The sequence below is a fragment of the Ceratotherium simum genome, chromosome 5 (genome assembly GCF_057802395.1).
Source record: "Ceratotherium simum simum isolate JZ-2026a chromosome 5, ASM5780239v1, whole genome shotgun sequence".
Taxonomy (NCBI): Eukaryota; Metazoa; Chordata; class Mammalia; order Perissodactyla; family Rhinocerotidae; genus Ceratotherium; species Ceratotherium simum.
Window position 1 is genome coordinate 64,254,361 of NC_141904.1, and position 12,623 is coordinate 64,266,983.

The window sequence follows — 12,623 nt, forward strand, 5'->3', positions numbered from 1 at the left end:
AATACCTACTTGTTTGGGATTGTGGTGAAGATGTGAAGAGATAACACATCGCAAAGCCCTTAGTACAATGCCTGCTAGATCATAATTATTGTTAGCCACTTTTTACCACTATTATTCATACCTATATTATGTTAGAGGTTTAAGATGGGAACTAATCACATCTTTTTTCCTCTAAGTTGGTAACAAGAATTTGAGAAAATAATACAGGAGTCAAACCAAGAGAGATGAAAATATTAGTTTTAGAACCGATATTGCCGATTTCAAGAATGTGGATTCGCTTTTCTGCCCACCTCTGCCAAATCTAGCAATTGGGACACATAACCTGAGGAAATCCATCTATGTGCACATCAGTCTTGCTTTTTTGCCTCCATCAGGGGCAGAGGGGTTATGAGCAAGGCCGGGACCCTGTTCCTGTCCCAGGTGTGCTTACATCATGGAAGATCTGAGCAGAACACTCTCACCCCTCAGGTGAATCGTAGAGCAGAGAAGTTGAGAGCGTGGATCATGGAGTCAGACTGTATGAGAAAACCCGGCTGTACCATTCATTAGCCAAGCAGCAATACAAGTCTCTCAGTGTTTCTGTGACTCACTCTTCTCATCTTTAAGATGGGGATGATAATAGAACTACCATAGAACTGTGGTGAGGATTGAATAAATGAAAGTGTTGGTGTCTGACACAGAGAAACTCCAATATGTGTTTGTGATTATCAGTATCTGAAAAAAGAATACAGAAAACACTGCATCCCCCGGCTTCTCCAATCCCACCTACCCAAGAGGAAGAGCAAAGGAGGAGCAAATACTTCTGAAAGAGAAGTATTGCTCCTAAGCATTCCCTTCCCGGGGCTTGGGGTGTAAAGCCCTTCCTCTGTGCTGAACATTGAACAGAGGGAGCAAGAGTTTACCTCTCATATATTCTATCACTTGACACAGTTGGCCTAGAATCTGTCCTATGCCTGCAGGTCCCTGGCTCCACCAGGAAAGAAGGGGCTTTGTCACATTCATCAGTATATCCTTCCCATAACATAGGGCCATGCACTATGTTTTGCATCTAAGCACTCCATCAGTGCTTAATGGATTTGGAGATGAGCATCTTTCTCTGAGCAATTTTGTTCTCAATGGACTAAATTGTGAGGGGCTATTGCCTGGTGGCAAAACATAAGCCCTGAACAGGAAGCAAGAGGTTCCCATTTGTCTGCTCCCTTTCTTCCGAATAGTCTAGCCTTCTGGATCCTGATTTTCCGGACCACCCTGAAACTGTAGGATACTTGAAACTAACAAAACTGTTCTTAGCACAGGGCAAACACTTTTACATTCACTCCCTCCCTGTGCCTTTGTCCTGAGCTAGAATTTCTGGGCTTCCCTGTCCAAAGCAGGAACAAAGAATTTAGAAAAAGTTTATTATACGATGAACACTTTGATTTATTTTCTCCCTTCATATGTACACTCATCAGTTAGGTTTAGCTAAATGTATACAGCACAGAGGAAGGATTAAGTAAAATATGGGGTACCAACTAGGCACGATCTTGAGGCCAGGAACATCAGTAAAAATGAAGATTGTGCAGGTACTTAGAAAACATTCACAAAATAATACTGAGTAGAGCAGAACACCAAACTAAAGGTATATTATGATTCTAACATGAGAAATACATTTTTCCTTCATTGTACTAGTTGCTCTCTGAAATCATTTGTTTGCTGTTTATGATCTGCCTCCCTCAATTGTATGTCCAATGGGACTTTGTGTGTTCTGTTTGTGTCTATAGCCCCACGGCCTTGTGGCAGGGTATGGCAACCTGTGGCCAGTTGGCTAAATCCAACTCATTGCTTGATTTTGTCAGTAAAGTTTTATTGGAACACCACCAGACCTATTTGTTTACATATGGCCTGTGGCTGCTTTTGTCTTACAATGGCAGACCTGAGTAGTTGTGACAGAGACCGTGTGGCCCTCAAAGCCTAAATCTTTTACTCTGTGGCCCATTACAGAAAGTGTTTGCTGATCCCTGGCCTGAAGCACTGACTGACATATATTAAGTGCTTAATAAACACTTGAAGAGGGAATGAGTGAGTGAATGAATAAACGAATACATGTGGATAAAGAGTGGAAGAAAATGCAGATAGATAAAAACTGTTTTAAAGGGATAGGACTATGCTTGAAAATTTTTTCTTTTTAAATTCTGCAATATTTTTTAAGAATGTCATTTTTTGAAAAAAGCAGAAGCAAAATTTAAAAAGTAATACTACCACCTTTGTATATCATTGAGAATATAGTTTTGAGATCTTGTGGTTGAAGAATTGCTGCAATTCTAGATTATTGAGCTGTTCGCTCATGTTTTCATTTTTAGTTCAAAGGCAAAGCGCCCTCTTTACTAATTATCCTTCTAATTGTGAGTTAACAGTGGGGAAAGCCAGCCCGTGGGGATTACTCGAGAAGCTATTCCAGAGCAGACTATGTGGGTTGTTCAAACATGAATGGAACAGACCTGACTTGTGTAGTAATGTAAATAATGTTTACCAAACTGGTCATTCATCAAAATTAAATTGATCCAAGGCCCCATGAGGCTTGGTTATCTTAGTCTCCACTCCAGACATAACATTTGCCTGATAACTTGCAGAGCTCTCAGGCCAGCTCTCTTCTTAGCTCGACTCTTCTTACTTTGGCCTTCAAAAGGAGACTTCTTTGTTTAAAACTAACAAAGAAAAGAGCAATGAGCCTTTACATTTTTAAAAGATCAAGAAAAGAAAATAGGAGACAAGACATTTTATTTGTTTCACACAAAGATGAAAATTGGTCTCGCTCACTGGCTCCATCCATCCCCATGCTCCTGTGAACCTGGTTGGCTCTTTTATAACTATTTGCTCATCTGCTTAACGCTTCTTTAGGGGCCTTTCCAACTAGTAGTAAAAGCCAAAAGGGGAGAAGCAATCTATTCACCAAAAGGTTGCATTTTTAAAAGACATTTTGCATACTCCATTTCACAAAGAAACAATGGTTGTAAGCGCTCTGGAACATTAATTTTTCACAGGCAAAATATTCATCTTCAAAGCACACGGCCATAGGTTCAAAAAGTAATGTTAAGCTTGTGTATGTTGGCCAGAGTAATGCTATTCAAGACATCCTCCTAGTGCCCTGTTACAGAGGAGTTTTACCCCACTGTGTTCAGCGTTTTCCTTTGCATTTCGAGCCCTGGAATCAAATGTAACCGAGTTTACATGTTGGATTTGGGGGTGGGGCATGTGTTTGTGTGAATTTACATGCGTTTACATCCTTAATGAACAACAGTGGTGTTTTTCTAAAGTAACTCAAAAACAGGGTGCAAATTATTTGACCATTCTTTTGCCAAAAGTTAGGAAAGGGTCACAGTGCCCCAGAAAGGGGCCTGGCCACCTGAGTGACCTCATTAAATATGGCTGCCCCATCCCTCCCAGAGCTCCCGTTTGCAACTAATCATGAAAACGGCTAGATTAAATAGGATTCATTTATGACGAAGGCTCAACTTGCCTCTTTGGAAGAGAAAATCGAAATGATTCTTAAGCTCAAGGTGATACAGCTCTTTGTAAAGGTTCGCTTCAGAATTGACCTTTCTTGGGTGGAGAGGTGAAATATCTTAGACTGAACTAGACAAGGCAGCAGCCCCAGTAAAATAGCACTAATGTATGTAAACACACAGAGAAATGAAGAGACCACGTGGGACAGAATGCCAAAGACATTCAAAAAGTCACGCCAACACAAATGGAGCAGAGATGGGATTTGTGAATCTGCTTCGTAAAGGACATATTTTCTTAGTGCAGTAACATACCTTTCTCCACAATTTCAGATGTAGGGTATCACTTAAGCCTCTTTTTGCTCCATATCTAAAGCTACAGGAAGTCCAGCAGCCGTGTACTCAGCTTTTATTAGGTTGAGTATATCCAGATGATTTTAATAAAGTTTTAAAAGGACATTAGTTTCCTGCTATTTCAATGAAAACCACTTGCAAGATGAATTTAAAGCAATAGATCTATTTCTTGTCAACACATGCCCTTTTTATGTAAATACGCCACGTTTTTATACTAGCCAACAAAACACACACAAACACAACCATCAACTGCATACAAATAGGAGAAAAACGTCACTGTTGTAAATGTTTAAGGACGAAGATATGAGAGTATGCTGGGTGCCATAGGATTCTGCCCAGGCTCACCCTGCAGAACTGAGGTTCTTGTTATCTCAACTGCTGAAACCTCAGAGTCTTGACTACTGGAGTCCATCTCTGGGAATTATCAGCCAAGTCGTGTCTTGTCCTAGGTCCTGCTCGTTCTATAGGGACAGCTCACAATCCAATGACTGGTCAATATGTGTATGTAGATGGGAGGGCAGCGAGAGGTGGACAAGGCCTGGTCCTCTGACATCAGGTGACCTGAGGGGCCATCCCAGCTGGAAGCAACTAAGGCCTTCGTTGTGACTACGTCACAGCTCAGCATCTCCTCAGGCCCAGTTCCACTTTCTGTAATACTGCATGCAAATTTCCACCTCAGGGAACCCAACCTAAGATGATGAAGAATATTCCTTCCCAAATTCTCTCACATGGACTTTATTTTTCACTTTTTATTGTTGGAAATGTGAAAACATATACAAAAGCCAAGAAAATAATATCTCATCAACTTTGTTAACATCTTGCTATTCTTGTTTCATCTAATCCTTTTTAAAAATTGCATTCTTTTAAAGTAAATCACTTCACCCATAAATACTTTAGTAGGTATCTAACATATAAAGATTTTTTTTTTAAAAAAGGCAATAACCACAATGCTATTATAACATATCAAATTAACCATAATTTCTTTTTTTTTTTAAAGATTTTATTTATTTATTTTTTCCCCCCAAAGCCCCAGTAGATAGTTGTATGTCACAGCTGCACATCCTTCTAGTTGCTGTATGTGGGACGCGGCCTAAGCATAGCCAGAGAAGTGGCGTGTCGGTGCGCGCCCGGGATCCGAACCCGGGCCGCCAGCAGCAGAGTGCGAGCACTTAACCGCTAAGCCACGGGGCCGGCCCAAATTAACCATAATTTCTTAAAGTCATCTAAAACCCGATCTGTGTCCAATATTCCTCAGTTGTTCCCAAAATGTATTTTTTTACAGTATATATTGATTTGTGAATTTTTATTCCCACTTCCAGGACTCACCTTCAGGTAATCATGACCCCTCGCCAAGACCTTTGCTATGGCTTTCCATCTGGTCTTCTTGTCTGCATCTCATCTCCCTCTTAGGAAGCCTTTTCTATGTTGTCAAGTCAATTTTCCTAAGGTTCAGCTCTGTTGTTAACATTTCCCACCATAAATAGCACTGTTTCTCAAAGTGTGGTCTTTGGAACACTAGTCTGCCAGCTGGTTTTTAAGAAAGACAAAATAATTAAATGGCTATTCTGTGATCACAGAAATCTGGGAAATGCTGTGAATTTTATCCCTTTCTGGGATGTTCATAATGCACATAAGTCTGTTCAAGGCTCTGAACAGTCCTGGAGTAAAGAACCTGTTGAATCTTTTTAATCCAGTATTTTTCAAACTCGTTTGGTCATACAACACTGTGTTTAACCCCTGTAAAATCCGGCAGAAACTGTGCTCTGTGGAACACCTCTTGGGAATCACTGGCTTCATGGAATGGCATTCAATCAAGGTCCTCTGTAGCCTGACCCCAGCTACATCCTCTAAGTACTTGGTCTAGAATTTTCTTTTCACTTTTCTTCTTTTGCCTTTTGGTTCCCTCTGCCTTAGACAGTCTTTTTGTTGAAATCCATCACATGCTTCAAATCTCAGATTCTCCGAGAAGTCTTACGTAAATCTCCCAGCCAAAATTAATCTTTTCTTTCTCTGAATTCTCAAAGTACCTGTGCAATATATGGCAGCGACGAGGACATCAGGCTCTGAATCATTGTTTTTCAGGTTACCAGCAACAGGACATTCTCAGCTACAAAATGGGAATAATGTGGCATTTACCCCCATAGAATTGTTCTGTGAGTTAAATAAGAGAATAAATGCCAGTGCTATTAAATCTAAGGTCTTGAAGTCAAGGATTGTTTAGAATTCATCTTTGTAGTTTCTGATGAATCTTGTACAGTTTTGAATACAATAGATTTTGATTTATGTTTGTTGGATTGTCATGCTTGACTGTTGACAAAGATTCTGGATCACACATTGCCTTCATAACATATTGATGAGATAAATTATCTGTGCCTTTTGAGGTGAGTTCTGTCTTTTAGGCTATGATCGTTCATCCTAGTTGTGCCCTTATGTACTGGATCGGCTTAGAAGGTCACTTCCCCTCTCTGGAGCTCAGTTTCCAAATTTGTAAAATTTAAGGGGTTGGGCTAAATCAATGGCTCTCAAAATTTTTTTTAAACTACACAAGAACCTTTAAAAATTAGTTCCTCCATGATTTGAGAGATTCTTTTTAAAGCAAATAGCACTAATTTAATCATCAATGATCTTCCTATCTTTTCTAATCAGAGTCATATAAATAACTTGAAGATTTTATTTGCTTGTTCAGTCTTGTCACAAATAAGTGGACAATTTTCCCTGAGCTTTCTACAATAATAATCTATAGAACTTAGACACTCGTGTGGCCATCATTGATCTCTAATATATAAGGAACATAAGTTGGCAACCACTGCTCTTAGTTTTTATGGTGTCTTTTTGCTTAAAAATTCTGTGATGCTCTGAGATAAACCAGGCCATTCAAGATTAAGTTATTAAATGGTTTACTCACTTTTTCTGTATGTGTTTATGTAGCTTGTATTATTGTTGTAAAGGAACCAAAGACATGGGACCCAGAGCAGAGGGGCAGGCTTCTCAGCCTTAGTGATGGGTAGGCATCATCTGGACAAAAATGAGAGAGCTGGGTAGGAACAGTGATCTGGGCAGAAGGAACTGGTGTTTGGGCCCCAACACAAGAGAGATCAGAGACAGTTTGGTACTTTGGGGAACTCTGCATGTGTGTATGCATGCATACAGTGCACAATTATACTGGGTAACAATGTAAAATGCATTTCTAACTATGTGTTGAGGTCAAAATTTTGCTCAACATGACTCAAGGCTTCAGGAAGCTTTCTCACAAAGGCCTGCTACAAGTCACCATGGGAACCAGGTGTTAGACATCAACAAAGCAGCACAATCCATCTCTCCCTCTAAAACATGGGGTTCAAGAGAGCATGTCCTATTGCTGATATGTAAGAATCTGCTGACAAGTTCAAATTCAAAGAAAGACTTCCCTCAGAAGACCCAGAAGTGGACTGCTTCAGAAAGAGGCATCAGTTTAATGTATTTCATGTTTGTCAGTGGCAGTTCTGGGCCATTTCTGTGGTGTTAGATCTTTGTGGTCACCTCAACTTCCTGTGGTTCAGTCACTTTTTTGCTTAGCGTCTACCATGGGAGAGCTGGGACCTGCCATCTGTGCTGGAAACTTCAAAGATGTGTTTTGGTTTACATTCTGTTACAATGAAGTCAATGAAAATTGTTTTTAAAAAATTTTTATTTTACTTGTGTTTGGAAGGGGGAGAATCAGGGGAGTGAACAAACACAGGCCGTGGTTTAATATGGTGTTGGCCTGACTTAAAAAAAAAAAAAAAAAAAGTCCAACAGATGTTAGTCTTGATTCATTGTTTTCTGTGGGAATCTACTTTTTACCCTTTTTCGAATTCTATTTGGATCCAGATTTGTCTTAGTAGGGGAAAATGCTAAATTTCCATTTAGATATATTCACTTTAACAGTGGCAACTTGCCATACTCTCTTTTTTTTTTCCTTATTTTTTTAGAAATAGCACAAACACTTCCATGAGCTTGAGGCTGACCTGAACTTTATTGAATATTCCTTCAAGGGTCAACTGAAAGACACTATTTCTCATGGAGGAGAAGGCTCTCAATCAGAGTTTAGAGTGAACAAAAGGGACCTTAGAGTGAACTGAATCTAATTCCTACTAATTGTGCAGATGAGGCAGTCAAGCTTCAGAGAAGTGACTTGAATTGCCGAAGGACATGAGCTCACTGGTGGCAGACCTGGACCTAGAATTGAGCTCAGGAGAACTAGACGAGGTTCTTTTCATTTGGCCTCACTGCCTCTTCAAATGCTTGGCAATAGCTCCTTCAAGATGGTGGTTTCATGGAAACCACTGGCCATGCAAATCAGATAAAAGTCACTGTACATTTTGTTACTGGCAGGAAAATTCCAAAAGTAATTGATGTTGTATAATTGGACATTTTAGTTATTGATAATTGAGTTTATCATAGTAGGAGTTTCCAGAGAAAATTGGCAGTTTATTAAGGGTATTTACTGTGACAGATATTAAGATGGAAGGAAGTTTCCAAAGAATAGTTAATATTTCATATCTGATATGTAGAATGTTTTTCCCCTAGAATTATAATTATTGGAAGTGCATAAATTATAATTAGAGGAATTATCCAAATCACACACTGGAGGTTGGAATTGAGGAAGAAAAATTTCTAATAATTTATACCCGAGTTTCCCAGCCTCAGCACTATTAATGTTTTGTGCCAGACAATTCTTTGTTATGGGGGTTATTCTGTGATTTTAGGATGTTTAGCAGCATTCCTGGGCTCTACCCAGTAGATGCCAGTAACACACCCCAAGTTGTGATAACCAAAATTGTCTCCAGACCTTGTCAAATGTCCCCTAGGGGGTGAAATTGCCCCCACTTGAGAATCACTAATTTAGACAAGTCTGCATGTTTAAAATTTAAGAGGATATTTCCTTTATTAAGAGAGAGAGGGATAGAGGGGGATTATTCCTTCTGATTACAAATGTAATAAATACTTATATTTATATGGAAACGTTACTTAATAATACCAAATTACCTCAAGGTCGGTCTCCGCATGTTGTCACAATCAACAAAGTCTGACATCCAAAAATCAATGAAAATAAATTTAGTTCTCTACCAAAATCTCCCTAAGAGATGTAGGGACAAGAAATGTAGTTCATGACCTCTGAAATGCCCTTAAGTCCCTCTTCAACCATCTACTGGTTTCTCTCATCACAGCAGTAACTCTTTCACAATCTCTCTTCTTCTCTCTCAAACTTGACCCCAAACTAGCCCTTGATGGCTTTGCTGACTCCTCTCCCTGCCCATGCTTTAAATCCACCAACCCAGTTCTTCCAGTGGTTCTCTGGCCTTTCTGGTCAAGATCCACAGAACCTCTTACCCTGTGGCTGCTTTACCCATTGCCTAGATCCACACCACAAAAGGCCTGGGGCCCAGGCAAATTTAAATCTTCCTTGGAATGTTCTAAGATGAGGAAAGGTTTTAAACCCTTTTACAAGATTAGTTTTATCCCAGTCATACTAGAAAGAAGAAAATAAAGGTCAGCAGCAATTGCACCACTCACAAATCCCACAGTTAATAATCTGGTGGATATTCAGGTAGGTGGTTTGGACCCATGTTGCTGTAAGAAGAAGATCAAGTTCAAAATATATAGCTGATTCCCCAGTCACGGAGGGAAAATAAGATGACTTGACTTTGCTTCCACATCGTTTTTTTCGTTGAATTATGAGGCTAACTTCAGGATGTTTCAGATGATGAGATCATCATCATCATCATATTCTTATTATTATCATCACCATTTAAGTGTGTACTATGTACCATAGTGTAAGCATTTTACAAGAGTGTCATACTTAACTCTAATTACAACTAGTAGCCCAGGTGCTATTAATATTTCCAATTGACAGGTGAGGAAAGTCAGTCTTACCATGGTTATATAAGCTATCTAGGACAACATAGCTACTAATTTTTTACTTGTAAGTGCAAGAAAAATTCCCATGCTCGAGAATCTCTGGCTTCACCTCTTCCTTCGCCATGTGTCTGTCTTTGAACACCTGGTGTGGTAGGTGGCCAGGTGAAGAGCATCGTGCTGCCATTTCCACCCATATTCCAACAAAAGTCCATAGATTGCTGGAGGAGGGTCTGTCAGGTATGCAATAGGAGACACTTTGCCCATGACTTCTATTGTAAGAACCTATCCTAACATGCTTCCCCAGGCATGTCAGCCATGCCTCCTCTAGCTTTGGAAGTGTCTTATGGTCTTGTTACTCAAAGTATACTCCACAGACCTGCAGCATCAACGTCGCCCAGGTGATTTGAATATAGTGCCCTCAGGATGTTAGAAGGTGGTCCCAATACAAGGCTTCCATGGTCCACTGGTTCTCAAACTTGAGCAAATGTCAAGTTCACATGGAGGGCTTGAGAAAACAGATTGCTGAGCCTCCCTTTCGCTCTAGAGTTTTGGGATCCATAGATCTGGGGTGAGGCCCAAGAATTTGCATTTCTGACAAGTTCCCAGGTCGGCTGGGGACCACAGTTTGTGAACCATTGCTACAGGCAAATAAATTGAGAAGCTGCTAAAAGTTAAACGAAATTAAACAGTTGATTTCCTAACAGGTCTCAGAGCTGTTTTACTTTGTTTCTCCAACTCTTGACCCACTGAAACCATTTTTTTCTGACCGGGAGTGGGGAGGCAAAATATTACTATAGACTAGTGTTCCACAAAATGAACTTTGAGAACCACTGCTCTACAAACAACAAAATCTGGCAATTTGACTTAAAAAAAAAGGAAAGCTGAATGTAGTAAAATAACCTCTTCGGTTGGGTGAGGGGTAGCCTTGGTTCTGGTGTAGTGTCAGCACAGCTGTTGTGTCTTTTAGCAAAAGAATAGCACATTTCTCCAAGGGATTTGTACAGATTGAAAATAAATTATAAATTATTGAGATTCACATAACATAGACTAGGAATTTAAAAGGGTCAAAAGATATGTCTGCAATGACATTTGAATTGCTGTTTCATCCCCCCTATTGAAATAGAAGCCAAGAATAAAACATTGATTAAATAGAGAGCATTGACATTTTACTCCTGTGGTGCTGGATACCAGCCTAGACAAAGAGCCAGTTAAATTCGAAAGACAAAGAGTCCTTTTGTGAGGCAGTAAGTTCATCTGGGAGAAATATTAAGTGAAATCTCGAAGGAGAGAGTTCTCCAAGGTCTTTACCTACAACACTCATTGAGCAGCAATAGGTAAAATCATATTCAAAGTATATCGGGGAAGGAGGATGAAGGAATTTATTAAAGGATGGAAGTGGGATACACATAAAACTCAACTTTTGCCTCCAGTGAGGAAAACTTATATTAGGAAATGAGAATAAAAATGAACAATGAGATATGAGCAAGAAGATACATTCTTCTGAGCAAACAACACATAAAATGTCAATTTTATCGTATTCGCTATGGGTAGGAGATAGAGAGTGGACAAAATGGACATTTTCTCTATTCTCAAAGATCATACACTGTAATAAGGAGTACAGGTTTAAATATAATAAAACAATAAATCAAATAAGCATTATGTTTGAAGATAAACAACGAGAGGAAATGGAGAATAACAGGGTTTGGGTAGATTTGCTTTAGAGAGTGTGCTCAGGAAAAGCTTCCCTGGTGATCTATTTGAGCTAAGAAAGAAGAGAATAGAAGAAATGACCCACGTAAGTATTTAGGTAAAGAGAATTCTAGAAATCCAGAACAGTGTATGAAAAGGACCGTAGTTGGGAAAGAAATCAAGGTAGCAACAGAACAGAAAGGAAACCACATTAATTGAGTACTTGCTTTGTACAAGTGATGTATGCATGCGAGAGTGTGTGCCTGTGCACCTGTCACGTTGGAATGGGGCCCCCAGATGCTGCAAGCTTGTTTCTGCCATGTGAATGCAGGACAAATAAATCATTTGACTGGGTTCGGTTCTACATGTAGACTCATGTGTAGTGTTAGTAACTGTTGTTCTTGCTAAAGGATTCTTTTATATCCCCTGTCTGTGGTTAAGAGCTATGCCTTGACATTCATGCTAAGTCCAATTTTGGGCAAACAACTTTAACAACTTAAAGTTGCTCAACGACTTTAAGTCCTTAAGGAGGCTTATCACATCTCTTCATAGTAGCGCTACAATGAGAGATGAGAGAGGCTGTGGACCAATATTGGGGAATACTGAGTCTATGATGGCCCAGATGTATTCTCCTTCTTACATATTATTGTAAAAGAGTTTCAAATGAATAGGTGTTTTAGGTAGATTTTCAATATAAAGAAATGATTCGTTGATGTATTTAATAAGGTATAGATAAAGATTTCTTAACCCAAGACTTACAAAAAGGAACCTGCAAAGGATACAAATACATCTAGAAAAGATTTTGTTGGAAGAACATTTTAGAAAGTGAATGTGTGGAAGATTATTTTTGTATCATTTAGTGTAACTAAAATGAAAATAAAAAGCATGCAGAAGGATCCAAAAAGGTTGAGGTTAATTATCAAATCGTTTTACTCAAGTCTCACAGGGTATTCATTCCTGAAAGACAAAGAGGGCTGGCAAGTGAATTCAACATAAACAAGACAGCTCAGACGTGTAGAAAGAACGCATTCATCTTCCATCCTATGATTTCCAATATTATGAATCTGAGCATTTGCCTTCTAAGAAGTTCAAATGCTTGAAATAGAAACTCTCTCACTGTCATAGCAGAGCACAGGCCGTGTGATTGCTTCATTACTCAGAAGTCCCAAATATTATATTTGCTATGTGCTTTTAAGTGGTATCAGGTTAATCAAGGCCGGC

General features: G+C 39.4%; 1 protein-coding gene across 4 annotated transcripts in view; it reads left to right on the forward strand.

Moving 5' to 3' along the window:
• Window positions 1-12,623, forward strand: part of LOC106803103 (uncharacterized) — a 300,006-nt gene that overhangs the window by 155,378 nt on the left and 132,005 nt on the right. The gene's annotated exons all lie outside the window — the stretch shown is intronic.